Raw genomic sequence first — 12,733 nt, 5'->3', positions numbered from 1 at the left:
GGGAGCGGGGGGGGGGGGGCGGAGAGCCCCGGCCCGGGCGCCCCCCGCCCCCCCCCCAGCGCTCCGGCCTGCACCGACCCCGGGGGTCCCCGCGCTGGGGAGAAAAGAACCCCTCGCCTCGGGGTCTGAAGTGGAGGCTCGCGGGAGCCCGGGGCGGGGGCAGGGGGGCCCGGGGAACGCAGGGATCGTCGCCTCCGTCCGGGAGTCCCCGTGCGCGTGTGTCTCGCCTTGACATTTTACACCCCACAGCGGCGACTCGGAGGAGGGTTGCACGTCCCAGCCCTGAAGTTCTGTGGGTGGGGCGGGCTTTAATTTGCTTATATCTAATGATTTCAGGAGCCTCGCTTTAAAATGGCGGCATTCAGTACGCACCCCTGCTAGAGGCTCTCCCGGCACCGGGGCCACCTCGCGCAGCGCTGCTTTTGCTTCTGCCGCTAACAGATGGCATGTGCCGCTGCCGCTGCCCCCGCCGCTGCCGCTGAGAGCGGGACCCCTTAGCCGCTGGGTTTGCGCTAGCAGCAGAAGGTAAGGCTGGGGACGAGTTGGGGTGTGTGAGAGCGGCTGCCTTCCTAGGACGCCGACGAAATCACATGCCTTTTTTAAACTTTAGTTTTCAAATGGCAAGTAGAAGGAAAAGTAATCCCGCAACTTTGTTGCGATGTTATGGCTTTCATCTTTGCGTCTTCCTGCCCTTCCGTCTTTCTTTTTTGTTTTCTACTTTCCCCCGCCGGGGTGTTCTTCTTTGTTTTCATGTTTCTATTTGTTTGTAATTCAAACGGACTTCTTGCGTGGCGTATCATGGGCAAATGCTTTGAACAACTAATTTCCCCGTGTTCGAGCGATACCGTGAGCAGTGCCATAGCTTCCTTGCACAGCCGTGTCTTTTCCCGCTCTGGATCGACACGTTTGGCAGCTTGCTTTTACTACCGGCATCTGAAGGGCATGAGGATAGATTTTAGAAGACAGTTGAAAGGTAACCTTATTTTTAGCATTCACACAGTAAGCTGGTATGGTAAGAAAACGAAATTAAATCAAGACGAATAACGAAACTTAGCATTTAGGTGGTTCATTTGTGTAGTTTTAGTATTACTGTGGTGGACCTATTGTTTTTCTGACTACTGTTCATTGATTGATACATATAGATACAACAGTGAGGGTGAGTTTACTGTATTGATGTAATTAAGGTAGTGTGTTTTAAAGGAGTTCCTTTTTCCTAGATGTTCCTAAATTGCTTAATTGGCCATGGATCCCTACATATGGAATAAAGCCTATGATTATTAGCTGCTATCCTATCTCTACACATGCATTAACTTCACGGGAAAGCATCAATTAAAACAAAATTATGGCAAGATTTAATTTTGAAATGCCTGCTAATTTTTTACTACGTTGACTCCCCGGCTTAATCAATAAGTCTGGGTGGTTACTGATATAATGGTTGGAAAGTGGACTGTGGAAATAGCAGTACAAGTGACCAAGTGACTGGAAATCCTTAATACAATTCATCCAAGGTTGGTTTTTTTCCCCCCTCTGAGAAAAGGCATGTTGACAATGAGGCTTTACCAGAGACCTCAGATTTTTCTAATTATATTTGTATTTTCTTTTTTGCCTCTGCAAATGTTTAAATACTTTCTAAAGCTGTTTTTAAAAATTTTCCCAATACCTTTGGAGAATGCCTTCATGTTTATGGAAACTTCCCTAAACATAGTCTAAAAGGGCTTTTGCCCATAGCCAGCCGATATTATTCTGCCTCTGTCCACTTTTTACTTCTCCCCAAGCAATAACAGCTACTTGGCTGGGCAGACTCTCCTGCTATTAAATTTAGCAAGCCTCTGGGAAGGGGTGAAAAAGATTGTTTTGCACCTATTAAAAGACAGTGCAATTTTCCTGCCCAGGTGCCGTGGTGTACCTAGAAAGACAAAGCTAAACTGTTTACAGTGGAATTTGCTATATAATAAATTTTGCATCAGCTTTGCCAGATTATTGTTGAGAGAAGTGTGCGGTGACTTCATTGCTTCACATCCGAAAGGAGACTTCCTGCAGGTAAATAGATACCTGCATTTTGCCCAGGGAAGGGGCTGGAGTAGTGACCCAAAACAACTCCCGTTTTTAGAGATGATGTACCTGGATCCCAGTTCAGCCAACTCTGCCTCCTGGTGTGCTGCCTTGTTGCTGAATGACTTTGGACCAAATGAATCCTTAAAAAAAAAAAAAGTGAAAAAACGAAACCTTAGGGCCAGAGTAGTCAAGCTAAATGAGTGTCAGAGACGTTACGGGGAAATTTTGCCAGCGAACATTCTGCAGCATTATGTAGTGGTGAGATTAGAGACCTTATGTGAAAACATCAGTGAAGGAGTTTGCCAGGAAAAGAAAAAATATTTTGAGAGAGAATTGATCTAGTGCTGGGCTGGAGGTGGTGACTGCATGGTTTGCTCTACTTCTAAGAACTACTTCATTTCTGTAATTTCCTTTGCTGCTTTAAGCACTCCCAACGATTCCCAGGACTATTATAAAGTACCTTTTTTTCCTTTAACTGTCCACTCCAGGCATTGTCACTACAGCTGCTTTTTAAGGGAGATAAAACCTATGATTATCAGCTGGTACCCAAAATATCTTTGGTATTCTCTTGCATCCACCCTTTACCTAAGCAGTGCTTTGCACAACGTAGATACTTCAGAAATATTGAATCAAAAAGAAAAGCGAGTAATCTGTAAACTCACAAAGGAGCAGATTCCGTGCACAGCTTTTATTGAAACAGTCCCTTTTTTTGTGTACTTGCAAGAACCTAACAAGTTCAAGTGGATGAGCATGTGCACTTTCCTACTTGTCTGCATTCGATTTGCTTCTCACTCTGTACCTCTAGACACTAGTGTAATTCATTTTCCTGACCAGTAGGTGTATCGTTATCCGCCCAGCTCTACAATATGAAAAAGTAACCACAGCAACTTGGGGGATGGGGGTGGGGGGGGGGAAGGTTTTGTCTTTTGAGGTTGTACTGTAGTGCACGTGCTGGACCAGTGACGGTCTCTTGGCCGCTGTGCAGATGCTGACAATATAGTTTGAGGTACAATTTTGTTCTCTCTCCAGCTGTCTTTAGATGTGAGAAGGAGGTGAGAGGAGGAAGGGGGTGAGAAGCCCTCCAGCGATGAAGATTTTCATTCCTAAAATTGTACATTTCTCCTCCTTCTAGCCTGCAGTAGATTCAGGAAGGGGGCAGGATGTTTCCGTTTGGAAATAACTCATGTTGTCTGATAGGATGACAAACAGGGATTGGGGCACGGCAGACAAGAATAAGATACAGTACATGTTTGACAAGTAATACGATCCCATAATTAAAGGTAGATAAAAGTCACTGCCATGTTAAAACTATCAAGTGTCTGAAAGAGCACGAGGCCACACTCACCTTTGCTTGTTCAGTTTCCTTCCATGCTGTTGAGTTTTTTTAAACAGTGTCTCGCAGGCTGAACCGATGGGCTATTTCTGCCCCTCCTTCGGTGTGATACAGTTGTTACTTCAAAAATAGCAACGAATTTGTACCTCAGGTAAAATGAGGTGGGAATTTTTGTTTTCTCTCTAGGAGAATAAACCGTGTTTGGGAGCAAGTAGTTTAATTTTAATTACCAACCAAACAACGAACAAACACGAATTATGGCCAAAACAGAAAGCAATTACATCTGTATTCATGTGGGCTTTCAGATCTTAAGGAAACCAGATGGTTCTGAGGCATCTTGCTCTTCCTGAATGGTTATGTATTGCCTCAAGACAGCCACATGACGGTGTTGGAAAGACAACTTTGAGAATTAGGAGAAATAAGGTATCAATTACATTATCAGGTGTTAATGACATCCGTGTGACCTGCAAGGGATCAGATGGATTTTTTTTTTTTCAGATCATTCTAGTAAAAACACAGGATCAATCCATCATTTATTTCAACTTTGTATCAAATGTATTTTTAAAAGATTGGCGGGAAGCATCATACAATCTAGGAAGAGGAACCTTATTTTCATGTGAGAAATAAACGTATTCCCAAGTTGTCTGGGTACATCGACACGAGCTTACAAGTGCACGCGTGCATAAATGAGTTGCATTTTCGAGCAATTTATACAGCTATGCATTGATTTCTGCCTGGAAGATTATGGGAAAATACCTATTCAATTCCAGGCAGTTAACTTTCAGAAAAAGGATACTCAAGAGGAAGGAAGAATGAAAGGAAGCCTGATTTAAATGCACGCGTGCACGCGTGCGTGCGTATGTGGCGTACGTATGTACGTGAATGTGAGATACATATATATCCACATGTAGATTCCCGTGCATACGTATACAACACACATATAGCTTCGCCCTCTGCATGTGTATGATGCTTTTCAAGAAACTCAAGCATAGTCATCCCAGAACTCTATAACAGCCGTGAGAACAAAGTGGTAAGGGTAAGAAAGGAGCCTGGTTAGAGATTTAGGAATCAATTAGGCACGCTTGTTAAATACGAGGTCCACTCTCGAGGCCCACTTCCATCAGTGCTAAGTTGGCTTATGAGTAGGAGTGATTTGTTTTCAGTTTTAGGCAGGAGTTTGTTTTATGCCTGCACAGTGGGTGAACTCAAAGGGCTTTTCCAATTGAGAAAAGCAGTCTGCACAGAAATGCAGGGGCTTGGCACTAGAAACTTCCGACAGGCTATTTGATCTCCAGCGGCCATGGGAGCGTCGTAGCGACTGGCCGTTAGCTGGCTCTTCTTTTCCATTTTGGATCACTCAAATTGCCTCAAACCCATCCCCATCGAATTCTTTGAATCCTGAGCTTCTTGGCATTCCCTGCAATTGGTGTGGAAGTTTGAGAACTGTTTCTTCGGGTTTCTTCAAGTTTCCCTGAATGTACAGGTCACTCGTTAGGCAGGTTGCTGGGTCTCCTTACCTCATAGCCTCAGTGCCTGGCACATAGTAGGTTCTCAGGAAAAGCGTGTTAAACACACAGAAGCGTAGATTAGTCTGCCTCTTTCGTATATCTTATGAGCACCTGTCCCATGATTTCAGGTAGCACTATCTCTATCTTTACTGTCCAAACAAATCAGTGACCACAACCACAGACTGAAGCCTGGGTCGAATGTCCAGTAGCAACTCTAACAGGCTCAGGGAAGAGCAAGCAGCAGCGGCAGCCTTTGGGCTGAGTCCTCAAGGAGTGGCCTGCAAGCCAGCTGGTAATCTGCCACCTGCAGTTGCATTTGCCGTATCTCCCTCCCATCCCAGGGAAATGAGTCTTCAACAACAAGTTATGTAGAAGTAGTTTTCAAACCATTGCACCAGAATTTAAAAAAAAAAAATAAAAGGAACAAAATGGGACTTGGATGCCTCATGCCGTGTGTAGTTTATAAAGCGATGAGGTCACAGACACAAACCAAAAGGACACTGAGAGCGGTCTCATTTTCAGTTAAAGCACTGATTGCCTATTTGGAGGTTGAATTTGCATAGGTTTTTATTTACCAAGATACAGGTATGAATGGCAGCTCTTTTTACCGTATCCAGAAAGCAAAGTCCACACGGTTGAAGAGACACGAGCTGCCATTTCACATCTACCACAATCATCTTTTGTGCCCGCGGGACCATCGGTCTTTAAGTACAGCCTTTGCTGTCTCCCCTGATGTGGGAATATGAAGAGACCAAGCAAGGCGGTAGGGTTTTTTTTGTTTTTTTTTTTTTTTGGTGGGGGGATAAGTGGCCTGTTAGCAAACAACAAAACAAAACAAAACATGAGCAAAACAACCAGAGAGCTCATATTTCACCTTTTGTTTTGCAGACGTCCACCTTCAGGAGGGAAAACAAAGCCATGCAAAACACAAGCACTGTGTATATATTAGCTTGGGCATATACCCCTCAGTCTAATTTCTATTTTGTGCTTTACAAACTGAGAAAAATGAGATTGTCACATGTTATTAAGGTAGCTGCTTTATTATGATTGGACTCATGTACTGTGTAGCACTTTTCCTGAGACGTTGAAAAAATGTACAGGGACACATTCAACAGGATCCATGGCACAGTGGGGACATTTCCCCTCAGTGCCCGTGTGGAGGTTGTGCTCGTACTCCAAAATGTTCGCGTTCGAGAAATGGTCCGGTTGTGGGTGCTCTTTTGTTAAAGGGCGCGTTGACATTTCCCAAAATTCTTGCTGTCTGTGATGGACGAGGATCCCAAAGAAGAGGAGTGCATTCTTTTCAGAAGTGATTTGGACAAAAATTTAAACTCTTAACTCATTTGTGTCAGCACTTTTTCCTAAGCAATTGGAGAGCGTGAAGAAAGACATTATTTCACCCAGAAGGATGAAGCGAAAAATAGGACCCATTATAGGGTCCCATTTTCTCGCTAAGGGCTTCAAACTACAGAAAACAGGAGAGGGAAGGACCGGGGTACCACGTAACCCAATCTGTCTCATGAATGCCTGTGGCAGTGGTCTCAGCTGCAGTCAGAGGCCGCGTCAATAAGCGCTCTGCCAGCTTTCTGGAGCCAGGGTCTGGGCTCTGACTGACAGGCACCCCGAGAGAGGGCCTGTTTGAGAAAGACTTCAGGTTTTGGCGGAACTTTTGACTGGGCAACTCGCTGCCTTGCTGCCATGTATAAATCCTCCCTCTCAGAGAGAGAAACCTGGTTTTACTGGGGGACCCATTTGTACATACTGAGAGCTTCAACGCACTGATAATAGGAGGGCAGGATGCTTTTACTCTCCCACTCAAACTCCCCGTCCAAAGCTCCTTTGAATTGAGAAGTTGACAGGCTGGAACAATGTGGCATAAGTCTTGGCATGTCACATTGCTGGAAAAAGACGGGAATACCTCCACGTGTTGCAAAGAGTGTGATAATGGTAATACTAATAAAAGGACCTGAAAAACGATTCCCTTAGAAAGCTCTCATCTGTGCACACGCTTTGAAGTCCCGTCATGGGATGGTGAGAGAGAGGCGGGGGAGAGAGAAACCAACTCTAAGTAAAGTGAGTCCCTCTTCTCTGGAAGGTTGTCGTCTGTCTTTCTCCCTTTACTAATGAACTTGCTATTCTGAAAATTGATCCTAAATGAACAGGAAACAACAAGGCTGTCTAATATCTGGCTCTAAAGGCTTATTTGACTAATGTGGCCCATTCCTGTAGGCATGAAAATGCACACATTCAAGTGACTGGTTGCGTGGCCCGTACTAAGTAAAAACAAAAAAAAAAAAATTTTTTTTTTGGTAAAAGTCACATTTTTTCACTTTCAGGCCTCCTTGTTGCCTCCCATCTATTCCCCAAAGAAATTTCCGTATTTTTAGCCATCCGAGACAACAGTTCAGACAGAGGCACCCAGGAACGGTGACAAGCAGTGACAGGAAATGCCGCTTGTGCTGGTCTCCTTCATAACTTAGACCACAGCTGGCTGATTTGCTCTTAACTTCCTGTTTAGGGGCTGTTTGGGTCAAAAGTAGCAGTGTTTTCCATATAGAAATTTTCTTTTGCCTTATTCTGTAAGGCCACGATAAATCTGTCACTGGACTGCATGTTTTGTATATTTTATGGACTGTATCATGTGGTTTGAGTTTAATTTGGAAGGCAGTACTTTTATATAATCAGGAGTCCCCCCCCCCCCACACACACACACACGCACGTGCAGCTTGAGGGTCTGGGATTGCACTGGCCTTCGAAAGTTTATAGCTCTATTTACACAATAGTGATTTCTGAGGAGGGCATTTCCTGCCAGTTAATGACTGGTTGGAAAGGCCAAAAGTCCAAAGCCAGGAGGAGAGGACCATTCATTAAATGCCACGAAGGGACCAGGGCCCTTTTATCAAGAGGCGGTGAGGAGAAAGTGAAACCACATTCTGCCTTTTGAAGAACCCAGAGCTGCATATGGATGTGCTGCCTCACGGGATGGAAAACGGAGCTTCTTTCCCTGACAGGAGCTGACCAACTTGCCCATAGGTTGCCAAATCAAGACTCCGCTGGGTAGGGCATTTCCTTTCGGTTGATGACCCAGCGGAGAAGGGACAGATAAAGATGATGGCCCCGAACTTGCCAGGTAGTAACTGTGGGAAAATGCTCCGCTCACAGGTGTTAACAGCTATCTTAAAAACCTTTAAGGTCACATGATTGACTTTCCTAATTGGTTGAATAACTGGCCATTGCTAAAGTGGACAAGAACTTAGGGATGGAAAGAATGATCTCTTTCCCAGGCCAGTTTCACAGGACACCAGTATCCCATTTTGATTCCGTAGTATAATGAAGGTAAATAAGGTACAGGAGTACTTTGCCTTGCATGGAAGTACCTTTGAGGGCTGTAATATTAACCATTTAACCTAAGACATTCCCAGGAAACAGTTTTGTCCCCAGTATAATTCTTGCATGCTATAAAGCAGCTGAGGTGTGAACAGTTTGGCATTGATTTAGAGCAAAAACAGGGTAAGACTGAGATTAGGTTCACATCCAAGAATTCCTGACTTCCTGGCCTGTCCTTCACTCCCGTAGCTTCCTAAGCCTTCGAGTTGCCAAAATGTTCGACGTTCACGAAAGATAAACATCTCTTCTGAATTCTTTAATAGATACCACCACATAAGGGAGGTGTATGACACCCCCCACTTCAGAACTTAGCTTGATCCTTTACCTTGAAATGTTAATTTCTTTCAAATACGGGCAATCATTATAGGCCAGACACCTGGGTTTCTTCATGGGATTGAGTAATCTGTCACATGCACGATAAACCAAATATTAGGTTTCATTTTTGGGTCTGGCAAATGTCATTGTACGCTTTTTAAAATATTCAGTAATCCAAGGATTTCTGGTCCTTACCAGCTCACAAAAGAGTTTTCTGAAGTTTAAAACACTCTACAAACGAACTGTATACCCATTACCATTGTTATTATTAGATGATACCATTAGAAGATACTATCAGCACGTTTATAAACAGTGACTGCATGAACTAAAAAATAAGCTTGTTTCAAACATGAGTTTATTTTTTGAACATTCTTGAGTTTGAAAGTGAAAATACAGTACAATTTTGCGAGCTCACGTTAAAGACCATATTCTGATTTACAAAACATTTTGGACTAAGAACAGACAAGATTTTTCTAAGCAGATTATTGGCCTGAATATTAACACTCATTTGTAATTAACAACACAGCTGCATTTAAATAATGATCCCGAAACGTTAGAAGTATCTTGGGTATGTAACCCCTTCCATCTTGACATTATTATTTTAACAGAATCTTTCCTTATAGGTTATTCAAAAACATATTTCAAGCTGGCTCAGGCTTAGTTACCACAGTCTGTACTAATGGCATGAAAATTAATGAGGATTTACCCTACTGCATACGGATCCAACAACGTTACCTTGTACGAGAAAAGTCTATTCATTTTATCGTTGTAGTTTTTAAGTGGTGGGCAACAGCTCATTAGTGCATAATGAAATTCATTAGTAGGTTGTGACTAACATTTTCTTTAAAACAAAATTGAATACAATTGTAAGAAAAGGTCAGAATATATCATGTAGTAACGTTGGCTATTTTGGGTGAGACTTTTTCAGATCCATACACATAGGTACTTAGGATATGAAATGTGTTTCTTACTATTTGTTGCTGTCAAAAAGTTTTAAAAGTCAGTGTTTTAGTGGATGTTCTTTCAAACTGGATCAGAAATGTTTTGTCCTCTGTTTTTGAGGGGAAGGTGGTCGAGGGATACTGGGGGCTAGGGTGCTGATATACTGAACGATGTTAGTTAAGTACCTTGAGAGTTGTGCGTCTGTTTTTCAAACTGAGAAGTGAGATGTATTGCTCTTGGAATGCTACAAGGTTTAGTGTCCATGGTATTTTGTAATCCTGAGGAGATACACTTTGTGCAAGTGTTATGCATTTACCAAGTGGTATTGCTAAAACATGAGACACAGAAAAGAGTGCTCGCTGGGAACAGAAGCCAAAAAAGGACGTCTTGGGGGGGGGGGGGAACCACTAAAGATCTTGAGATACATGGGCCTGAGTTGCTCTTAGCAGCAAAAGAATTGTTTAAAAAAATTTTTAATGTAGGAAAAAGCCCACCTTATTTTAGGATGAGTTAAATGTAAGTTAAAAGAGTTAACAAAATTGCTTCTGGTTTTTACAAATCAAAAATGGTCATATCCAGAGAGAATATGTTTGCAAGAAAAAAAAGCTGATTTTGAAACAAATATAAATGTGCACATTTACCATACATTGGAAGAAAACCTGAGCGTGGCTGTGTTTTCTGCAGTGAACAAAGGCGCACGTTAAATTAGTTTAAAAATTGTGGATGGGAGGCAGAAGCCAAGCATCTGTTAAATACACGTAGGATATTGATGCGAATGGTTATACAAATAGAGAAGACAATAGCCACATAGGCTTTCTCTTTATTATTTTATTCTAATGAGAATTGAGGCCGGTAGAAGAAAAGAAAAAAGATTTAGTCACACAAAGTACTGAGTGTGATCTATTAGGAGATTGGAAACACCCTTAGAAGCCTGCACAATTTCTGCATATTCCTTTGACTTCACTAATTGTTAGAGGGGAGGAAAATACTGCTTTCTGGGGCACTTTGCATCTCCATCCAGTTGGATCATAAGGATCTTGTCTTTGTCCCCCTCCCACCCCCGCCGCCCCAATTCCTTGCCAGTGTGATTAAATCTCACTGCTGCTTTCTCAACTCGGAGAATTTGAAATGAAATTAGGCTTTTCATCATAGACATTTAAATGTTAAACTCAAGTTACTGCTCTGAAAAGAAAATATAATCTCAGCTCTAATGAGTTGGTAACTAAGTTCTGTCACAAATGAGTTCTCATCTCCCTCTTCAGATAAGCCATATTTAAAACTTAAGAGAAAAAGACTTACACGGCTAACAGTTGTGTAATTAGCAATCAATTTATGAAATGAGATGAAAAACAAATTAAGCACAATAATAAAGTGTTACTCCATCACCAAAAAAACCCCAAAAAATACCTCATTACAGACATTTCCAGATCCTGGGAGTGACAGCTTTTTAGCTATTTCTTTGCTCTGTTAAAGCTGTTTAGGAAGCACCAATATGTATGTTTTTAGGCCAGAGGATAGGTTTGCTTATAGCGTCGCTTTCACCATAAACAACATGTACAGAGCAGGAGTCATTCAGGGTTTCCAGCTGCAGCAAGCATATGGCTGGTTGTGTGTTTTAGGCAAACAAGATTAGTCACTGGTTTGGGGTATCAGCTCCTTCTTTTACTGAAGCCTTCTGGTTTTTTTGGTTAGGGAACACTGGGCAAATGATTGGTGATCAGAAAAAGCTATGTAAGAAGATATGCTAAAGCCAACTAAACCCCAAGCGACCGCTCGTTTCATGCGGCCTTCTACTTTTCTCAGTCTGTCGGTGAGATATTATGATCCCTCGCGGGCCACATCTGCCAAATTACACTTTAAACTTTAAGGTATACACAGAGCTCAAGACCTTCAACGGGCGAATTCATTTTGTTGATTGTGAACAAAAGATCCCCCCAGAAGGCACTGAGACTGTGAGGGCAAAGTGTCTTCTAGAATGAGGAAGGAAGGCGGAAGGGAAGAGAAACGATAGATTTGCTTGTCTTTGGCTAGGATAATCCCTTATACCATATTCCTCATCTGGGGGGAACCCTGCTGGCCAAAAGAAAATTCAGACGTTGGTATTGCTGTTGGCAGAGGTTTTCCTAAGTGAGAAGTGAAGCCTGCGGTGGTTAGGCGTAAGGAAAGCAAAAGCCCGGTGATGTCAGAGCTCCGGCTCGTCCTGTTCCTCGTGATGGGTAACGATTCAAATGAAACAAAACCCTTTCGGAACGCGAGGCTGGTTGGTTTCTAAGTGAAAATGAGTTAGGTTTCCCAAAGCAGAGCAGACTTAGGAAATAGGAAGGCAGAAAATACAGTCGACACCCATGGCTTTCTTCTGTGTCATTAAGGCTTCCTTTCCAATTTGCTTGGTGTGAGTAGTGTGGCACAGAAGGTAACGAGGTGGGATGTCAGAGGCCTGTGACTTCCCTTGACGCTTCCTTGTGCTGGTAGGTCCAGACCGGGTGACACGGGCTCTTGGAGTTCTCGAGGGGCAGCATTTACTACCACCGCCTCCAGGAACGTCTTATACTTTTAAATCAGTCTTAATATTCCTGGGCAGGAGTTTATATCCAGGAATAAAATTTGAACCCCCACTTTCACACCCAATAAAAACGTCCTATAATAGGGTGTTTATTTAGAGTCAGCTGACATTTATCGAACAATTACTGTATGCCAGATGCTCTGCTAGGTGCTTTCATTTTGTTCTGGCAAAATTTCCTGTAACTATGAAATACAAGTGCTCTCCTTGGCACCTGAAAGTTACCAAGCTAAAAATTACACCTTCAGTTCTTCACTCGCTTTTCAAGACAGCCCTACCCCCGGCACACAATAATTTCTTCTTTGTCTAGTCACGTTTCTCTTCATCATTTGAGGACCGTCTCGTGTCCTGTGGCCTGCCTCTTCCATCAGCGAAGGCATTTATTTCCTTATAAGTCAAGCCAACATTAATCTCTTACTCACTTGGATAGAACAGAAAAACTGGTTTGGCTGTCTGGTCGATGGTGCTGCAGTGGGACGGGAGATACCAGAGAATGAAGAGTGAGGGGTCAGGAAAATGATGTCGAGTGAAAGAGCATGTGGAAAACCCTAGAATGAAGTTGGATTAAACTTGTCCAGAATGTAGAGAAAATAACAGAGCAAGACCTTGGGAGTCCGTCATTTACCCCTAGGA

At 43.0% G+C, this 12,733-nt stretch overlaps 1 protein-coding gene across 4 annotated transcripts in view; it reads left to right on the top strand.

Annotated features, from left to right (window-relative positions):
* Positions 1 to 365: 365 nt before the first annotated feature.
* Positions 366 to 12,733, top strand: part of MBNL3 (muscleblind like splicing regulator 3) — a 110,966-nt gene continuing 98,598 nt past the window's right edge. For all 4 annotated transcript variants that reach the window (XM_042973899.1, XM_042973895.1, XM_042973896.1 and 1 more), the window contains exon 1: positions 366 to 525. The gene's annotated coding sequence lies outside the window, so the exon portion shown is untranslated. The remainder of the gene's footprint in view (positions 526 to 12,733) is intronic.

Source organism: Panthera tigris, chromosome X (assembly GCF_018350195.1).
Source record: "Panthera tigris isolate Pti1 chromosome X, P.tigris_Pti1_mat1.1, whole genome shotgun sequence".
Taxonomy (NCBI): Eukaryota; Metazoa; Chordata; class Mammalia; order Carnivora; family Felidae; genus Panthera; species Panthera tigris.
The sequence above is the reverse complement of the archived record's forward strand: the minus strand, read 5'-3'. Positions and strand labels throughout refer to the sequence as shown.